General features: G+C 33.9%; 1 protein-coding gene across 2 annotated transcripts in view; it reads left to right on the forward strand.

The window, feature by feature from the left end:
- Window positions 1–18,525, forward strand: part of NETO1 (neuropilin and tolloid like 1) — a 79,493-nt gene extending 60,968 nt beyond the window's left edge. For both annotated transcript variants that reach the window (XM_054634239.2, XM_054634256.2), the window contains exon 11: window positions 781–18,525. The gene's annotated coding sequence lies outside the window, so the exon portion shown is untranslated. The remainder of the gene's footprint in view (window positions 1–780) is intronic.
- The last annotated feature ends 690 nt before the right edge of the window (window positions 18,526–19,215 follow it).

A 19,215-nucleotide genomic window follows, 5' to 3' on the forward strand; every position in this document is an offset into this window, starting at 1 on the left:
TAAATTTAGAGGTTCTGTAGCACTACAGTTAATGTTTCAAATTAAACTTACTTTCTGGAGTATTTTCTTAGACTTTTCATTTTGCATAATTTTTATCAGCACTTAATAAACATAATTTCAGATGTTTATAATGGAGCTATGGATAACTGCTAGTCTGGCAGTTTATATATGTGTATATATAAACATAGATATGTGTATATACATTTTTATGTGTATATATGTATAAAGAAATTTTATAGTGAAATAATCCATTAATGGTTTTATTGCCTGTAGATAGTTTAGGTAAATATTTTTCTGCATTTTTTCTTCTTCAGAGAGAGCATATTTTAACTTAGTTTTGATTTCAGAAAACTATTCATGCAGTCATGCAAACTCTGAATGGAAAAATCTATAATGAACAATCTCAGCTCTCTGAAAGAGTGGAAAATTTTCCAATTTAATTTAATTGCCTTCATGCAAACCTAAGAAGTATAGACATATCTGACCTCCTTAGCAAGACATTCCCATTGCACAAAAATACATTTCTTTTTATAATTTGGTTTCTGGCCACAAAGTGCTCCTTAGTTATTGAATATATTTGCAGATATGCTGGAAACTTGAGGAAGAAATTAGTTCCTGAGATTGTCCTTTTGTTTATTTATTTATTTATTTATTTATTTATTTAAAGTCATAGTTTTCTTTAAGTTGACCTCTGTCTGTTATTTACTTCTATGTTGTGTGATATGTGGAAGAAGATTTACATTGAACTTTTGTTATATGTACGTTGTTTTCATTATGTAGACTGCTTGAGAATAGTGCGCTCCTGGGTGATTTTGAACATGCTACAGTGAGATGTGAAACTATCGTCCTTGGAAACACCAGCTAGAGGTTTTATGGACTCTGACCAGCTATTCTGAAAAAATTCAGCAGTGTTGAGTAAAATTACTAGAAGGCAATAAGACTTTGGTTATTATGCTTATCAGTCATTTATCTTTTTGTTTTTCTCTCTTCTTTTTGTTGCAAGTAAAATTCCCAATTTCAGGAACAATTTATTGAAATCAGGTATTTAGCCATTCATAATCACTTCAATAGAAACGTTTGTTGGATGAGCATCTAGCAATATGACTGAATTTGACATTGAGAAATTAATCTGCATGTATGTTACTGAATATTTGAGTTGGCAAAAATCCCTTTATTAGATACATTGTAAAAAGCATGCATTCACAGTTATTGCTGTTACTGTTCCATTTCTGTGTCATATGCTTGCTACTTGTAACTTTTATATAAAATACATAAAATAATGTATAATAATTTCGTACCTTGAGTTTAATGCAATGTTTTCTTTTACCTAATTTACCAATCCTCAGGAGATTAAGCTCAAAATGTAGTTTCTAGGAAGTTGAAACACAGAGCAGAGAAGCAACTGTCTCTCATACCTCAATTACTGAACAGAATACATTAATTTTTAAAGATTTAAATGAATTCATAATAGGTTAATCACCTAATTTCAGTTAAAAGGTTTGTGATAATCTATGTATTCCATTCTGTACTCTTAACTAATTTATTTCCATGGCAATTATTAAGAAGTTTGCTTCAGTACAGTAGAGTAGCAGATTTTTATCAGTTACACAAATCTTATGGTTGGGTTCCAAATTTAGAAATACAGTCATAAGCCGTTTCCTTATGCAAGATGAAATTATGTTTGTAATTCAAGCTGTAAGTATTAATAACCAACACCAAAATCAAAATTGAGAGGTTACATTTTTATAGAATTACTATAGGTGGAAGAGCCACTAGGACGTAAAGTTGAGAGCCTCCTCATCTAAGAACTCAATAGCCATGCGTAAAATCATCGTTTCATTATCTATTTAAAGTCCATCTTTCAAGTTCTCTTCCAAAACAAAGCTCAGCTCCTTCTGAATTATCTTGTGTCACTCATGGTTGTTAGGTTTGTCTGCATAAAAATATTGCTAGATTTACTAGAAAAATTGTAAAGAATTCCATCTATGTTCCTAAACTATAAGTACATGGGGAAAAAAGAAAACCTAAAAGACTGACATAAAAAAAAAGATGATCTATATGAGCTATTTAAACATATTATGTAATACATAATTTGCATAATTAAAATACAGAAAATCTGATTTCTAAAACTGTGACATGATAGGGACATGAGAAGAAGGGTTTCAGGTATTTGACTACTTTTATATTTACAAGGTATTTTACAACTATTTTTTTACCTTGAATGATTTGTTTGTTTTCACATATTAGCTGAAAAACAGTCCTCGGTCTTCTGCAGTCTTTGAGAGTCATTGAGTCATCCCTCAGTTACACGGGTTTGCAGCATGCACTAATAGTTCATTTCCAGAGCAGTATCTCTTCACAAGTTCATACGATTTATCACTGTTTTTTTCCTTAACCTTTCCAAGTCCTAGCTCATCATCCCTTTTTTAAGTATACGTTAAGATATTTGCCACATCCATGATTAAAATGGATGCACCCATGCATCCCTTATAAAATAAAAGTAGAATTAAAGGCTTGCTAAAAGAAATCCAAATACATGCAGACACTTGTATGTACATTTATAGATACTTAGTATTGGAGATAGTGTATAGAATGAGGAAAAATCTAAATATTAATTTAGTTTTGAGTGAATTATATTGTTCACACATAAAAATGCTGAACTTGTTTTTTAAAGTTGCTGTATTATTATATCTAAGTGCCTAAGTCTCACTGGTCTCACTGTAACACAGAGTTTGTCTAGTCCCTCCTAGACAAGTACACAATAAAATTAATTTTAAGATTTTTCCGGTGAAGTGTTAACTGAAAGAACTGAACTGGACTGGAGAAGACATGGATATTAATAATTATATAGCATGCGCACCCTTGCTTTCTTTTAAAAATATCTAATTGTGCCACAGAAAAAGGAGGGAGAAACATAAAATGCTGTGTAAATGGAACAAGTCAAGCAAAGTGAGGATGTTAATTCTTGATCCTGGAAACTCCTTTAGAAACATAGTGCCTAATAGCTAGGTATATCCTAAAACAAAAAATATTGTAAGTGCAAAATACATGTATACTGGGGTAACAGGGTCAAATTATATCTATTAAAATATAAACAAGAATGAATTCAAACACAGATAAAATGCTATAATTAAAATATTTAATTTACAGTAATTGAATTCTTGGTATAGTCAGTGTGAAGAATAGCCTAGTCCACTATATGGCAAACAGTAAAGATAATGCTTGCTTCTTATCACACAATAGTAGGATATCTTAATGTGATCTATGAAATCAAAATATTAAAATAAAAGGGGTTGTTGCTGGGAGTAAACAGTTTTCCTTTCCTATCAGTATTTTTCATTATTATAAATCCACTTGTTTAAAACCAGAAGGAAGTTCAAACAAGTTTTAAATTTTATGGAAAGGAAGTTTGGGTTAAATTTATGCAGCTGTATGTGTTAATATTGTATAACCCAGTAAATTACTGTGGATTAGCTGAGCTGCTAGTCCTATCTTCATGCATTTTACCTCATGTTTGCCTTAAACTAAAACTAAGAATTATATTTTCTAGATAATTTTGGTTTGACTGGTGCAATGAGTGTGATCTACAGCTATGTTGACAGTATGGTTATTTCTTACATACTTTTTAAAAATGAGGTTTTGTTATCATAGTGCATTGAAATATTGTTTATAGTTTTGTGGTCTGTTTTTTTTTTTTCCTCTCCATGGATACAGTATTATGGATATACTTTTCTTTTTGCATGATAGTTGAACAGCCACATCCAACCTTTTTTCTCTCCTCTGGGAACTATGGTCTTTGCAATTTGTCAAGGACTCTCTGCAGCATCATTTAAAAAACTCAGGAAGTTCATATTGTAAATCATCCTCATTTAAACTTTTTCTATCTTCAAAATTCTAAAAACAGCTTGGAAAAAAATACTCTGATAAATGTTTGCACCTCATCCTTCAATTTTTCTCAAGTTTTATGCTGGAGATATTCTCTTGAATTTATCAACAATGTAGCCAGTGAGAGGGAATAAGAGAAAGTAGGAAGATTTCTTGTTAAAGAGAAATTGTTAGCCCCCACACCCTCCCACATCCCTCAAAAAAAATCAGACAAAGAAAAGAAACACAGAAAGGTAGTATAATTAGAAGAAGAATATAAAGGACTTTTGCTCATACCTATTCCCAAATTTGCAAATATTTTTAGGACAGATAAATTCTTTAACCACCAAATAAAAGCATTCTGTTCATGTCCAGCTCTAAAAGACATAATTAATACTTCACAGAACACTGTCCTACAAACAAAATTTGGGTTTTTTGGTGTGTCTTCTACTTTATGTGTTAATCTCCCTGATACCACAAAGATATTTTAGCTGAGAGAGCACAGCTGAAGTATACAGGCTTATACAAAGGATAAAAGCTGCACCATTCAAAACTCTTTTGAACATAGAAGTCTATATCTGATCTGAAAATATCTCCTCATTTGTGGCTCAGCATTTGATGTGAAGTCTTACATTCACAACTCCACTGCTCCTCATCATTACCTTAGGATCATCTCTCTACTCTTTGATGATCACTTTACATCTTTATCACTTGCTGCCTTTCATTTCTGTCCACAGTGAGTTTAGTTCCAGTTTAGTTCTGTTCCCATCTCACCTCAAAATTCACTGAAAATGCTGGAGTCCTACCAGTTCTCTGCCTTTGTGTTACCCTTGAATCCACCACTTCTTTTCCCATCTGTCACTTTAGAGCCATCTTAATCGTACCTTGTCTGCAAACAGCAAAACAAAAACATGAGATCTCAGCAGATCCTAATCACCCTCACTTTATGTAACACCAGAAAAGCTATGAGGGTGCACTGGAATGGACAGGAGGGTGGGCTCATTAGGGTGTACTGGGTCTGCATTTTAATGACTGTGCATCAGTGTTGTCTGGGCTGTCCACCTCCATGTGTTGGCATGACTGCTCCTGTGATAGCCATACCTCAGTTTTCACCCACCATTTTTCTTCTCCCAGTTAACACCATTGTCAAACCATGTCCAGCACTTCTAATTTTTCTTCTGTGCTGTATTTATATTAGTATGTATCTCCACACAACATAAATCTATGTCCTTGCCTCCTTCACATACCTATTAAAACAGTGCACAGCCTGGCAAACACCTGCCGGTGGTGTGGCAGAGGTAAGGTAAGAACAGCAAGGTAAGAACATCAGCTGCCAGAAGAAGCAGGAGTTGCTGCTTCCATCCATTTTCTTTCCCAGGAAAAAGAATTGTGCTGATCCACAATCTCCAAACAAGGTCACTATGGGAAAAAAAGGGAAGCTGCTATCCCCTTCAAGCAATGGATCCTAGCTGGGAGAAGAGACATAAATTAAGAAGCCCATGATGAAAAAATGGAAAGAATAAGACTGCTTAGATTTCTTAACCAAAGTAACAGGCCTGATCAACTCTGTGCAGCATCATTTCATCCCTTCATTCTCAGATAAAGGAAAACTGTGTTTCAAGTCTTTATTCCAAGGAGAAGGATGCTACAACTGTGAGTACCAATCATATTCAGACCTCTGGAAGGACTTATAGACTTCTTTCATAAATGTAAGCAGACAAGGACTTACCGGGCCTATGAGGACAGTCTTGTGCTGTTACATGCAGCATCTGTAACATTGAGTTATTTAGATCTTTTAAGTATTCCATTCTTCAGTCAGTCCTGCAGAAAGGTACATAATAAACAGAGTAAGCTACTTAAAAAATGTTGGCTTTACAGGAAAGCAATTACTTGGTATTTAGTTTAGTTGGATGTAAAAATACTTGTGTGAAAAAGGTCAACAGCTATTGTGAAAAAAATAGGTGCTTTTCTTTTTCAAAGATGCTAGATTAATGTATCAAGTTAAATGAACCATTCAGTTGGATCAACTGCATCACTAAATGAAAACACTTTTCATCTGAGATTTTACTTGTAAAACTTCAGTGTCTGATTCATACTTTAGTCATATCCTTCTTCTAGATCCTGTTTTTTTCTGAGTTCAGTGAAAGTTTTAGTTAGGAAAAATCAGTTTGTTGAAAGTTAATGACTTCCACTATCTTTAGTGAAGCCAAAATTTTGATTTATACTGGGTAAGGAGAGATTCATTCTCATTTTCTGTGCTAGAGGAGTTTTTAACACAAGTCATCTATTCTTTCTCATTGTTTTAAAAATCAGTAATTTAAAGAAAATTTAATGTTCCATACTTAGGCTACCCATATAAGTTTGAAAAGAGAAGTAAACAATGAAAGAGAAGATTAGAAATCTAAAGTAAGCCTATTTTCCCAATGATCAAAGCAAAAATAATATTTTCAGAAGTTACAGTTGAACCCTTGGTTACTATACAAGCCCAATCCTAGCTCTCATTTTTAAAATAAATTTCATGTAATCATAAGATAAAATTCAGCTCAAGAATATGAGTGATTTTATATTTGTATACCAATTTAAAAGTAAAAATTTAACATTTAAAATATGAAAGGTGCTGATATCCTTTATTTTAAGCGCAACTTATTTTGCTGGTCAGAAAGAATTACTGTCTTTCTTTTTTTTCAGAGACAAGTCTCTGCATTTTGAGTTTTCCTTGCCAAATGGAAGACATTTTTAATTTCTTTCCAACATTTTCACTCCCACATTCTACTGACTAGTTTTGGTGCAGAAAACACCCATGGGGTGATTTTGTTTGATATTCTGAGCATATCTGGCACCACTTTAGTAATGAAAGAGTACATTACAGCTCTGCCTGCAGGAAGAATTTCTTCAACTGTTATCTAAGTTTCATGGCCAAGATCCAGGCCCAGAGACTTGTGCTATCATTTGAGAATAACTTCAGTGACATAAAGTATCTTGTTAACTTTTAGTATCTTGGTAGAAAGTCTACACTAATCTTGGCAAATATTATTTCACTGGAAATAATTTAAATCTTACATTTTTAAAATGTCAACATGAAATCGCCATTTGTTCGTATCACCAGCTCTTTGATGATTGAAAAAGAGAGTGATGTTAACATGGAAAACTTTTAGTTCATAGCAGAAGGCAGCAAGGATTTTGTGACATTTTTATTAAATATGCAACAGTTTTCAGATCCGGAATTTTTTTTCCTTTAATTCAACTAGGATTCTTAGTTTTACTCCTCACTTTTGTGATGCAAACTTTGTAGCCTTTATGTGTCTATCAGATTAGCATCTCTTTAGCAATTCAGTAGCTTACAGGGACTCAAAAAGAAAAAAATTCCTGCGCTGGCATATAGTATACAGATTTATAAAAAAGTCTATCAAATATCATTAGTGTTTATCTGGATCACAATGTGCTGCTAGAAAATGATTAGATTAGAAATGCATAAAAATAAAAATAGGAAATTACTCTAAAAGTTCTGCACAATTTTAGTTTTGTACGATTTTATTATTCGACTGGATTTGGTCAAAAGAGAAATCTCAACAGGCATAAACTTTTATGGAAATCTCAACAGGGACATAAGCTTTATATAGCATGAAGTTTTAAACACACATCTGTTTGGAGTATATGGAGTAAAAAGTAAGAGAACATTTAGAAACTTTTTTAATGCTTGAGAAAATGAGTCCTTCTTCTGTCTCAGTATTAATCAAACAGATTTTCCAAAAGCTCCTTTCTATACAATCTGTGCATGGTGATGAAAACTCCATTTAAATGGGAGGTATAAAATGCAATATTTAAGAAGGAACAGAAGTAGATCATGGCAGTGAAAGTGTTTAGAAGTATGGTGTGTGATTCTGAACCTAGCAAATACACCTTGAAATACTGCAAAATTAATCCCTTTGGTTTCCTTACTATAAGGTATATGATTTAAAGCTGTGACATACCAAGGGCATAAAAGCCAATTAAGTAAATAGGAAATTTCTCTCTTAGAGTTTCTGAATCAGAATCTTGTCATTCGGCCTCTGAGGCTCAGCACCCTCTGCTGCTGGTGGCACTAAATGAGCTGATAGTTCAAAAGGCTCTTTCTGACAGACTCTTGTTGTTTTTGTTAGGACTATAAAACCCACCTCCAGCTATGATGGTGATAACAGAAGTTAGTGGGTGACGAAAAATTTGTTTCAGATAACCTTTAGCATAGCTGTATTGCATTTTATTTGCCTTTACATTTTACCTAATTAAAGTCGAAATTAGAGGGTAGCTAATTTAATTTAAAATACATTCTATCACTCTGTCTGGATTTTCTTTAGTATTCTTGAAACCTGTTCGCTTGATAAACACCTATTAAATGTTTATTTTATTCCATGGCTCAAATGGCATTTCGCTTGAGAATGAAGTTCTGAAGATTTAAATTTTGTTGTCTTACCTTGCCTCTTGACATTTATTAACATTTCAAAGCTCTCCAGCCTCTCAGGATCTGCTATCCAGTTTGAAGCTGATTTTTGTCAGTGCTGAATACTAGCTGTGTCAGAAGAAAGGAGAAAAACTTTTCATCAGAAGATTACCAATCCATTTTCTCAATGAGAAGAACAATCTGTGTACTAGAGCCATGTGGGGCCTTCTACTGCTAGGTGGAAAAAACCCCTAACATTTCAATTCACCAGGCTGTATTTTTGCTATGTGAAAACAGTCCTTGTCTTCAATTTCAAAGCTTATTGAGGACAAAGTAGAAGTCAAAGAGGATGATAAGGGAAAAAAAATAAGCAAAACCCCAGCAGTGGTAAGTAAATAAATAATTGTACACTTGTGCGTAAAATTAATGTACAACATAATATGGGGTGGAGCCACTTCTGTTTCTTTTGGATAATTTGCAAATCGTCTAATGAGTTTATGGAGAGTGTTTTTAGACCTGGATCAGGCATTGTCTGCTAACACTTTAGTTATGTTGTCTTCATCTACTTCTAAGATTTATGGACTCTCTACATACCTAAATGCTGTTTAAAGGTGTTAGAAAGACAGTTCTGACAATTTCCACTACTTCACTTATTTTATAAATCCTATCTAGATCATATATAGATCACAGGAACTATGATATGGGACTCCTGTTGAGCCTGGAAAAACATTGCATAGCTATGGCATCTAGTCAGTATTGTAATCATAGAGCATTGTTTCAAAAATGGGGCAAAATACAATGCTGTTTTATAATGTCACATTCAAGGATGCAATCCACAAAACCCTAGAAAAGGACCTTTTAGAGAAAAGGCAGTACAGAGTCACCTCTAAGGAGCTTTCCTTTGTCCTTTTTCATATGCTGATTTCTACAATAATAGCAAACGTGAAGGAGAAAGGGAGAACAAAAGCATAAAAGAGATTTTTTCTTTTATGATAATAGTAACGCATATCTCTGCATCTACTGCTTGGGTAATGTATTGTTTGGGGAGAATCCTGTGCTGATATAGACTTTCAATCATAACATGCAAGGATGATGCTTATGCAAGCCTTCCCCAAGATCGTTATTGAAGTTTCATAAAATTCATAAATGCAATAAACATGAAGTGACAATATTGCAGCATTTTGACTTTGTTGGTTTCAGCAGGAAATTCATTCTAGATTAAAAAATCTGCAGAAAGCTCAAGTTTGAACAAAAGTCATGAATCTCTCCCCACTCCAAGTCATGCATATTGTGGAGTTTAATACTGACTAATTTGTTAAAATGTGGTGCTTATGCTGACATACGCAATCAATTTTCTATTGTGGCATGCTTTCCATCACTTGTTATGCACTAATGAGAAATGGGAAATGAGGGAAATGAGATGATGAATAAGGGGTATGAGAGCAAACATGGGTATTGTATTACAAACACAGGAGTTTGTATGTCCCCAGACAGCAATAAGCAGTCATCAGCTTGCTGAAAACTGCAAATGTGCCCAAGCTAATGCTGCAAGTATTTGGACTGATATTACACAAAGAAGTTGGACAGAGAAATACAAAGAAAGCCTTTCATCTGTTTCCGGAATATTTTATGCTTGGCATTACAAAATATATTTCAATTTATATGATGATGAACATACATTAAAAACACTTATCTGTTCACTTTCTGAAGGTGCTGGTAGTGTTTTATTCTGGGAAAAAAAAAGATGCAGCTAAAATATCATGATATTTAGGAAATATCTCTTCAACCAGCTCATGACTAAGGAAACTCCACCCTAACTTTATTTGTATTTTGTTATTGATTTCTGTGTCTTAAATCCCTCTTCATGAATGTTAGTCAAAAGTATTTATTATCTCAAAGCTGAATCTTGGTTGAAATCTTGGAGAGTTGAACATTTTCTGGCTTAAGCACAACAGAAGCCAAAGGAAAGATAGGTACTTGTCATTTCCCCAAGTCTGTGCCACTGCAGGGAGACTCAGGAAGGAAACAGCCTCATCTGAAAAACTTCAGGAGTTTTTAGACTCTTCAGCCTATCAGAAACCAAAGTACTGTAAATAAAGTCCCGCTTCTGTAAAATGTTTTTTTTACTGTCATCAAAATAACCCAAAAAAACCATGAGAGGCACGTTAAGGCTGTCTGACATTCTTCTAATTTATTAGTAGGTGATTGCTCATCTGCATTCGTTTTCATGAAACTCTGAAACTGATCTGGGAAGTTTCAAGCTTAGCCTGTCACATGAAAGAAAATGGTCTCTAACCAATGGGCCAAGCAATGGGATGCCACTTTGCTCCCTTCATTTTCCCTATTAATATAATGAATGTTTGTCTTTAAAAAGAAAAGGAATAATTCTCACATGAGTTATTTAACAGAGAATTATACAAGAACAACTACAGTGTTGTGCTTCAGGCAATTAGTTTTAGAATTTGTTTCCATTAAGCTGAATTCACAGCTTCAGGTAGCAGTATCTGAAATCTTACCGTTGAAGGCAGTCTCTGATACTGCTTTTGTCTTTCCATGTTTAAATTCTGCTATTCCAATAGAATTTGGGAGCTCCTACTTCTGAGGGCTGTAAGAAAATCCCTAGAGAAAAAGAGATGCTTCACAGCACATGCCTTACACAGCAGCCACCCCTCCTCTCCATGCAGTCTCTCTCACAGATGACCAAGGTCACAGAGGTAGCAGTAACCAGCAGCAGCTGGAGGAAAAATACCCTGAGGGGGTGTTGGAAAAGGGAAACTGAGGTCTTTTCCTAGTGTATTATTGCTGCTGCTTTACCAGTAACAACTGATAAGTCATCTTGCAAACAGTAAAAGGGAGAGAAGTTTTCATTTGTCAGCCCCTCCTTATGTGAACTTACACCTTATCTGAGCTCACAGCAAATGCTGACTGGTAGAGGGGATTATAAACATAGTAGTGGTCCTTTCCTATCAACTAATCTTGCATTTTCACGTATTTTTTAGAGGACAGTTCCATATTTTTTGTGTTTAAATAGACCTACCCTGTCTCCAAGGTTTTTAGACACCTCAGGTTTTAGTGCAGGACAGGTTTTAAACACTTCAGTTGAGTAGTCAGTTTCTACTGGAAAGCTCAGTGTCCAGTATTGTTATTTAAATGAATTTATAGTCAAAACTACTCTCCTCATGAATACTTATTTCTTTTGATCCAGGTCAAAACAAACTCAATTGACTGCCTCTGTGGCGAATTTCAATAAATCTTTCTTATTTCTTTTGGCTAAAATGGAAAGATGAAGGAAAGAAGGTAGCATACTTTATCTGAAGTCAGTTTCTAATTCAATTAGAGCTTCATCTTGGCCCCATTGAACTCACTGGGCTTTTTGCCACTGAATTTAATAAGGTTAGAATCAGACTCATAACATGCAGTTTCTTATTTCTTCCAGATAACCAATTAAAATATTAAATATCTCAGGGTGAACATTTCCTTCTCGTCCACATGTTCTTTGATATTGTGTTATTGGTTTTTTGTCTGTCCTTCTGTAACTTTTAATTAAGAGTTCCTTTGTGTGTAGGCAAAGGGAGGATGCTTTATTTTAAAAGTTTTCGGATATGCTTTAGTTTTGATGGTTTCTAAAGAGAAAAAAAGCAGGAACATTATTTTTTTTCCCAGTGGAGGTTTAATCTACCAAATGTGCTTGCTTGAGGATGAATTGGGAAATGAGATGATGAATAAGGGGTATGAGAGCAAACATACACTTTCTCTCCTCTTTTAATTTAATAAAGAAAAAAAGGGAAAAATGTATTTGATTATTAAGAATCCTTGTTCATCAGACTCTCCAGAAAAAATAAACCTCCATTATATTTAACAAAATGTTCATTGTGAAAACTAGATTATTATTACTGATAGTTGGATTAATTTCTGAAGCCTTATTACATTTATCCATTCATTCTTTTTAAATCTATCAGATCAGTGCTTACACCAGGGACAACTGAAAATAAGGCCTTTTGATCCAATTTTTTGTCATTGGTTGCTATCCCTGACAATACAGGTAAAAGGAATGTGATATCAGGGACTGAAGATTCAGATAAGAGCTTGTAGCAGGAGATGTGGGCAAAGCAACACCTCTAAAACATTCCTGAATGTTGGTCTATTCTTACACAAAGAAGGAAGCTATTTCAGTGCTGGAGAGAAGAAGGGAAAGGAAATGTGGAGGTTGAGGGGGGACCCCACTGCTCTCTAAAACTACCTGAAAGGAGGTTGTGGTAATGTGGGAGTCAGTCACTTCTGTCATTTTTTAGTTAAAAAAATGTGAAGAAATGGCCTAAAGTTGTGCAAGGGAAATATTGGATAATATCTATCCAATTAAATATTACAAAAAACGTTTAGCACTGAGAATGATGGTTAATCATTGAAATAAGTTGCCCAGGGACGTTGTGGAGTCACCTCTCTGGAAGTGTTCAAGAGGAGTCCAGGTTTCTCACTTGGGGATATGGTTCCGGGGTGATTATGGTGCTGTGAGGCTGATGGCTGGACTAGATGATCTTGGAAGTCTCTGACAATATTTATGATTCTGTGTGACTCTGGCTTGATTTTCCTTCAGATTTGTTCTGGTGACCATGCACTTGTTGGGTGGCAGAGTATGTATCAGTAGCACTGCCTGGCTAATACTAGAACAAAGATATATTCAGGCAAATATTTGAAAATCCTAACTTTGCTCTAAGCAAAGGTTTTGCACTACAGTTATTGGTTTGGGCCTTAGTTGCAAGGCCAAAAATATGCTAGTTATCACTTTTCTGTGCGCATTCACACAGCATATTGGTATATGCGAGATGGTAACTGAAGGCCTTTCTAGAGCAACTGAAATTAAGGGAAATTTAAATTTTTACTTGGGTTTAATAATATAGCAGAGGGATAGAAAGGGAGAAAGTAAAATTCCACCCAAAATTGATGTGCCAAGTCAGGAAAACATTATTTTTAAATGTGTGATTAAGTCTATTTTTTTTATTTTAAAACCTAAATTAAAGAGTGTAGGGTGATGGATGCATGAGGGCAATTCCCACTCCTTGTAAGAATTAAACTATTGACTACTTACAAGGTTTTCTAATGACAAAACTGTCTTGCAAATTCATTATGGCCTTGTTTATTGATTTAACTAGGTCTCTAAGGAATATTACAGACTGATCTGAAATGCCTGTCTCATGTATATTCAAAAGACTTAAAACTGCTGAAAACCACCTATTTGATGTCTGAATAACCTTTTCTATTGTTGACTTTATGTTGGATGCTACCATGTCATTACCTTTTCCCTCTGATGAGGGTTCTTGAGTGTTTTCTTACACATTCTAAGTTCCTTGCTCTAAACATAGAAGGGCAAGAAAGAACCTTTCTCAATTCAGCCTTTTGCTGTGAAGACCTCTCCAGTAAAGCATTTCCTCTTGACTGATATTTTTTTCTTTTGTCTGGAAATCAATGTACAGTCTTTTCTATGCATTGTACATCCTGGACGGCTTCCAGGTTTTGAAATCTTGCCAATGTCACTGTAAGACAGGAATGTAATATTTTTTTAGCTAAATCAAATGGGAACCACAGATCAAGATATTATTTATAATCCAATGGCACAGGCTAATTTTAGTAGCCGAGCTATATATGTGTTAAGGAAGTAGTTGCTAAACCTTGCTTAGAGAGCTTTGATGTCTACTGATCTTCCTGATTGTAGCCACACCTTTCATCTGAAAGTGATAAATGGATATATTGAAAACCACATGAAAAGAAATTAATGCCTTTTATTTAAACAAATAGATGGGAAATTATTTTGTCTATATTAGCTCCAGAAAACAGCATTTAAACTGTGCTAATTTTCTCTCTTTTTTCACCTGATCCAGGTGGTGGGATCCTTTCATTTTCTCTTTCAGACTATGGCTTGGATGAAGCAATATTGAATAAAATTAATTTCAACAAGAATGAAGGGATGGGAAAAAAACACTGAGTTAAACTGAAAAGAGTCCTTGGATTTGTTCAACAGAGTTGCAATTGGGGTAGTTTCTGTGCTACTAAATACTATATTCTAAGCTAAAGTAGTGTATCTGGCCAGAATTTTTAGATGGAGGAGAAAAAGGACTTAGGAGGACACGTTAGACTCAACTCAGGTGTTCCTTGATATTGGTCAATGACTATGTGAGTTTCAGATGTCATTAAAGTTACCTTGTATTACAAGCAAACTTTCCTTTGGCAAAAACTAGCAAGATTTGAAAAATTGCGTGTTTATTTTCCAGCAAAGTAATAAGATTACTTTTATTTTCAATTCATCTAGGCAAAGAAAGAGGTAAAAATGACATAATTTTTATTAAAATATTCAGATATTTTGGAGAGAAATATACGAATCTCTGATGATTCATACTGTGGATCCAAACAGGAGTTTTTTCTGTATTTTGGGAGAGTCCTTGGCTGAGCAAGTTTTTATTTATATATATGCAAAATAAACTTATTCCTCTGGAAAACTGATGTATTTTGATGTGAAGATTTAAGATCTCCTTCCGTTATCTCTAAAATTATTAAGTATAAGAGCTGTCAGCAGGCTTTTAAATTGCTTAAAACTAAATGTGAGTGGTCAAAGAGTATTGAAAAAATGTCACTGAAAAAAAGAAGTAAAACTGAAAGCACAAAACCTTAACATTTCACTGGCTTATTGGGAGGATAGTGACATGTTTGTAAGAATTTATAGGTCAATAAATGTACTTATATTTTAATAGCAAATACTATTGAAATTATGGCAAATTTCCATTGATTTCTTAAGACCTAGAATAAAACTTTATAAATATCCTTATCATAAGGTACATGGCAACTTGGATGCTACTATTTAGCAGAACAATTAGTAATTGAGTTAAAAAACATGCTTCAACTTTTGAGCCATTTTTGTCAGTATGAATAATTGTAAAATAATAAATAATGCTAATGGCAATTTAATGAAATGTGAATAGTGAATAGCACTAGAGGTATTTTGGAATGGCTGATCTATCTATCACTTTATCAGAAATGCAATTTTTAAATAGTAATATAATAAACTGTTTGTTTCAGATTTTTATTTTTATGTAAAATGGATCCTATTACAGATATCTTTTATATCTGATTTAATAACACTATTCTTATTCTATCCACTTACTGTCTGTCTGTCTGTCTGTCAAAGTTTGTACTAGTATAACATTCACAATTCATATCTGCAAGATAATTCATATCTTCAGAAAACTTAGTGGTACTATTGCTATTTGTAATGTCTTTCTATCCCTCTTCATTGTTGATGAACTGATGGTGCTTTGTTGTGCAAACTGAGAAAATACTTTGAAAAATATCGTGTCTCTCCTTATCTGTTAATTTTAAAAAGTACAGCAAAAACTTTATATATTTAAGTATGTTATAATTTTTTAATTTGCTCTTTGTAATCAGGCTCCACACTGATCTCTCCAAAAGCATCAACATTCATTGGTCAAACCAGAGTCAACACTGTATTTCTGAAGTGTGCCCTGAAAAACATAAATTTCTTTGGCCCATTTTCTCTTCCTGTTATCTCATTAGGATGCCCAAGGATTTTCAATGAACTGGTGGGATTGACTATAACCAGGAACTGAAAATGCCTCCATTTAAAGTTTTCTTCTCACTGAAAAAGACCAAGACTTCATATCTCAAGTTTCAAATGGAATGAAAATCTAAAGTGAACTCCTTCAGCTGAAATTTCTGGGATCTTAGGCACTCCAGGCTACTGGAAAGACATCCTGTTATCAATCCTGGATTAAAGAAGAGGATGGACTTAGGGCATGATCCAGAGCCCATTGTAGTCAATGGGAGACTTTTTCCATTGACTTCATCGGGGTTTGGATCAGGCCTTTACTACCTAAAATGAATAAACTCCCAGCAAAATCTGCTATAAGCAAGTGGCATCCTCTCCTGAGACCTTAGAAGATACTGAAGACAATAAGACCCATACCTTACCCACGACTATGGCTCTGTGTGTGGCTCACTGCTCATGGGGAGCACCCAGTGTAGCTTAAAAGCAAAGAAAACCCTTTAAAGTCTAAGCATTGCTGGTCACATTCAGAATATTTGGTCTAGGAAGTAGGGATTTATGTTCATAAAATAAATTGTTAAATTACAATTAACAAAGCTGATACATTTCTGAATATTTCTTAGTTTCTAGGGAAAAGGGGATTATTTAAGTTTAAAACTCCCAGAACTCTAGTATGTGAATTCTTGATGTTCAGAGGTAAAAACAATAATGTCAACAGAGACTTTACTTTCTGTCACCAAACCTGTAATGATAGAACTAACACAAAATCATCAATTAGTCTATGAAGAGTGATGATTTTCAAGGGTCTCTAAAGAATATCAATATGGTGCAAAATTGAAGGCAAATAAAGGATGTATTTAAAATTAAAAAAAAAAAAAATAGAAGGGATTTGCAAAGTTCTTGTTTATTACTGGTTGTTGTGAATTTCTTAGAAAAAAAATCTCCCCTAACTCTTGAACCTGTGTATTTTCCAAATAAAGAGTGCTAATTAAGTAATGTAAATGTCTGAAATCCTGAATTCCTGATAATACAGGCAAAGCAATGACTTCAGGGCTTTTGGCTTCATAGTCTTGATTAGTTACATGACATCTGACTTGGACATCTGCAGGACTGTCTCTGTCTGAGATGCCTCTAAAGATAACACTTTTGTAGCAGAAATCTTGTCACGCTACTGCAGTTGTTCAATATTGATCGGATTGTGTCCCAAAATTACCTCTATCTCTATATCTGGTTATGAAAGAAACAAATATGGCAACTAAAAACCACTTTATATATTTGAGCACATATTTGATTTCTCCTCCATCCTCATGACACAAACTGAGAACCTTAAAACACTGCAATCAGCACCAACCAAAATCCAGAGGTTGAACAGTGAAGTGGTTGATACAGCCTTTGGACTTCCAGAAATCCTTCTTGTAGCAGTAGAGAGAACTTAGACACTGCCAATTGTAATTTTCACAACTTTGAAGCAAGTGATTTACAAAGGGAAGAAGAAAGAGCTTGAAAGATTTTTGAAATATGTTCTTAAATCCAGACACCCTTGATACATTCTTCTCCTTTTCCTCCTATGTGAAGGTGTTCATATTTTCCATTTCTTGCCAACACTCTGAAGTGATTGCTGCCTTGTACTAGTAGAAAGTTCTGTCAAAAACTGACATTTTTTAACAGACCATTTTGTTCCTCATTTCCTTTTTGTTTTATATGGCACCTTTGAAAGAGTTATTTGTAATGTTTAGTTAACTTTTCCTTTTTTTTTTCTTTTTTTTTTATCAAAACAAATAAATAACATGGGACAGATTGTTGGTGCTTCTGAGGTAATTACATCTTTTACAGTAATTCCATACGGACAGAGTTTCTTGGTTGACTGAAAGAGAACTTAAGTGGAAATAGACCTGGTTGAAAAATATGTTTGGGAGTTATAATGATTCTCCTCAAGAATTCTTACTGTTACATTTAATCCAACATTCTTTTCCCATTAGAAATTAAATGCATTGATCTTGCTGGTTTACACAAATTTTGGGGAAACATTATGATCAAAGCATGTATTGTAATTGGGATCATTATTTCACCCTATAATTTGTTTTCTTATAAGAAGTTCAAGCCTTACTAGGTGACTCTTGTCATGGTTTGTATCTCCCCTGATTGATGTGATCCTATTTGATCCCGTTTTTGCAACTTAAAATGCTGTATAGGTCAAAAATTCTATTTGAACACTGGAAAGATTCACCATTATATTTTCCATTTTCCACTTATATTCTATAAGTCTAATTGATATGACTGTAGATGATAATGCAATTATACTGTAAATCTCTATATGTGAATTTTAGATACAGTTTTGAGGTTGACTTTGGGCCACTGGTTTTTGAAATTTGCTTTTATATTGGATAATTTTTAAATGAATGTTAAGATTGTTCTTTTATATAATCTCTTCCCTTCATTGTATTATTTTCTTATTGCTAGTTCTTAGATTTCAGCAATAACACTGATTAAAACTATTTATAGATTTCCCTCTGTAATTAATCTGTTTTCCTAACTTGCACAAGAATATTTATAATATGCATCTTTATATTCTTGAAAAAGTTCTATGATAATACTGCCAAAATATTTTGGAATTGTTTTCCTTTAAGCTCTGTAAATTATTTCTGTCATTTATGTTAATATATTTTAATTCAATAAAAATAAGCTAACAAACTGTGAAGAGCACAAAGTATAAACCTCTCAACAGCTTTGGCAAGCAAGGAAAGTCATGAGAAAAATTGGAATGGGGATTTGGAGGATCTGTTCTCTGAGTGAATGATGCTATAAAATAAGGACTTTATGGATGATGAGTTGCATCTCCAGCTTGAAAAAGAATCTGCATGTGTTTTACAGAGCATAAATTCAAAGTGACCAAATTACATGGCTGTCACTAAACTTTCTTTTCAGTTGTCTATCTAAGACAAATCTCCTTTTTCCTTTACATCTGGTTTGGTTTTGAGGTTTTTTAAAGCACACAGAAACATGAAATGCAAGAATTCATTCAAGCGTGTCACTGTGGTGTGGCAAATTGCTTATTATCCTGGTTCAGACAGTGCTCTGCAGAAAATTTATGTGTTATATCTACAAATTTGTATTATCTACAGACCACCTAAGACCTGCACTCTTAAGAATCTTTGACATGATGTTAGCTCTGTAGTTATCTATGAAATTATCATTGTTTCAAATATATCTGGAATACCTTATTGCTAGTTTCTCTTTTCAAAATAATGTGTATGCATTAGCTCAGAAGAGAGGTGAAATGGTTTAACATTAGAAAACCATGCTGATGGGCAAGATGGCATAGAAAATGAACAGAAAATTATAGGGAAGTGAATATTTATGTAGGTTTGTCTCATTGGTTAAG

The sequence above is a fragment of the Agelaius phoeniceus genome, chromosome 1, assembly GCF_051311805.1.
Source record: "Agelaius phoeniceus isolate bAgePho1 chromosome 1, bAgePho1.hap1, whole genome shotgun sequence".
NCBI lineage: Eukaryota > Metazoa > Chordata > Aves > Passeriformes > Icteridae > Agelaius > Agelaius phoeniceus.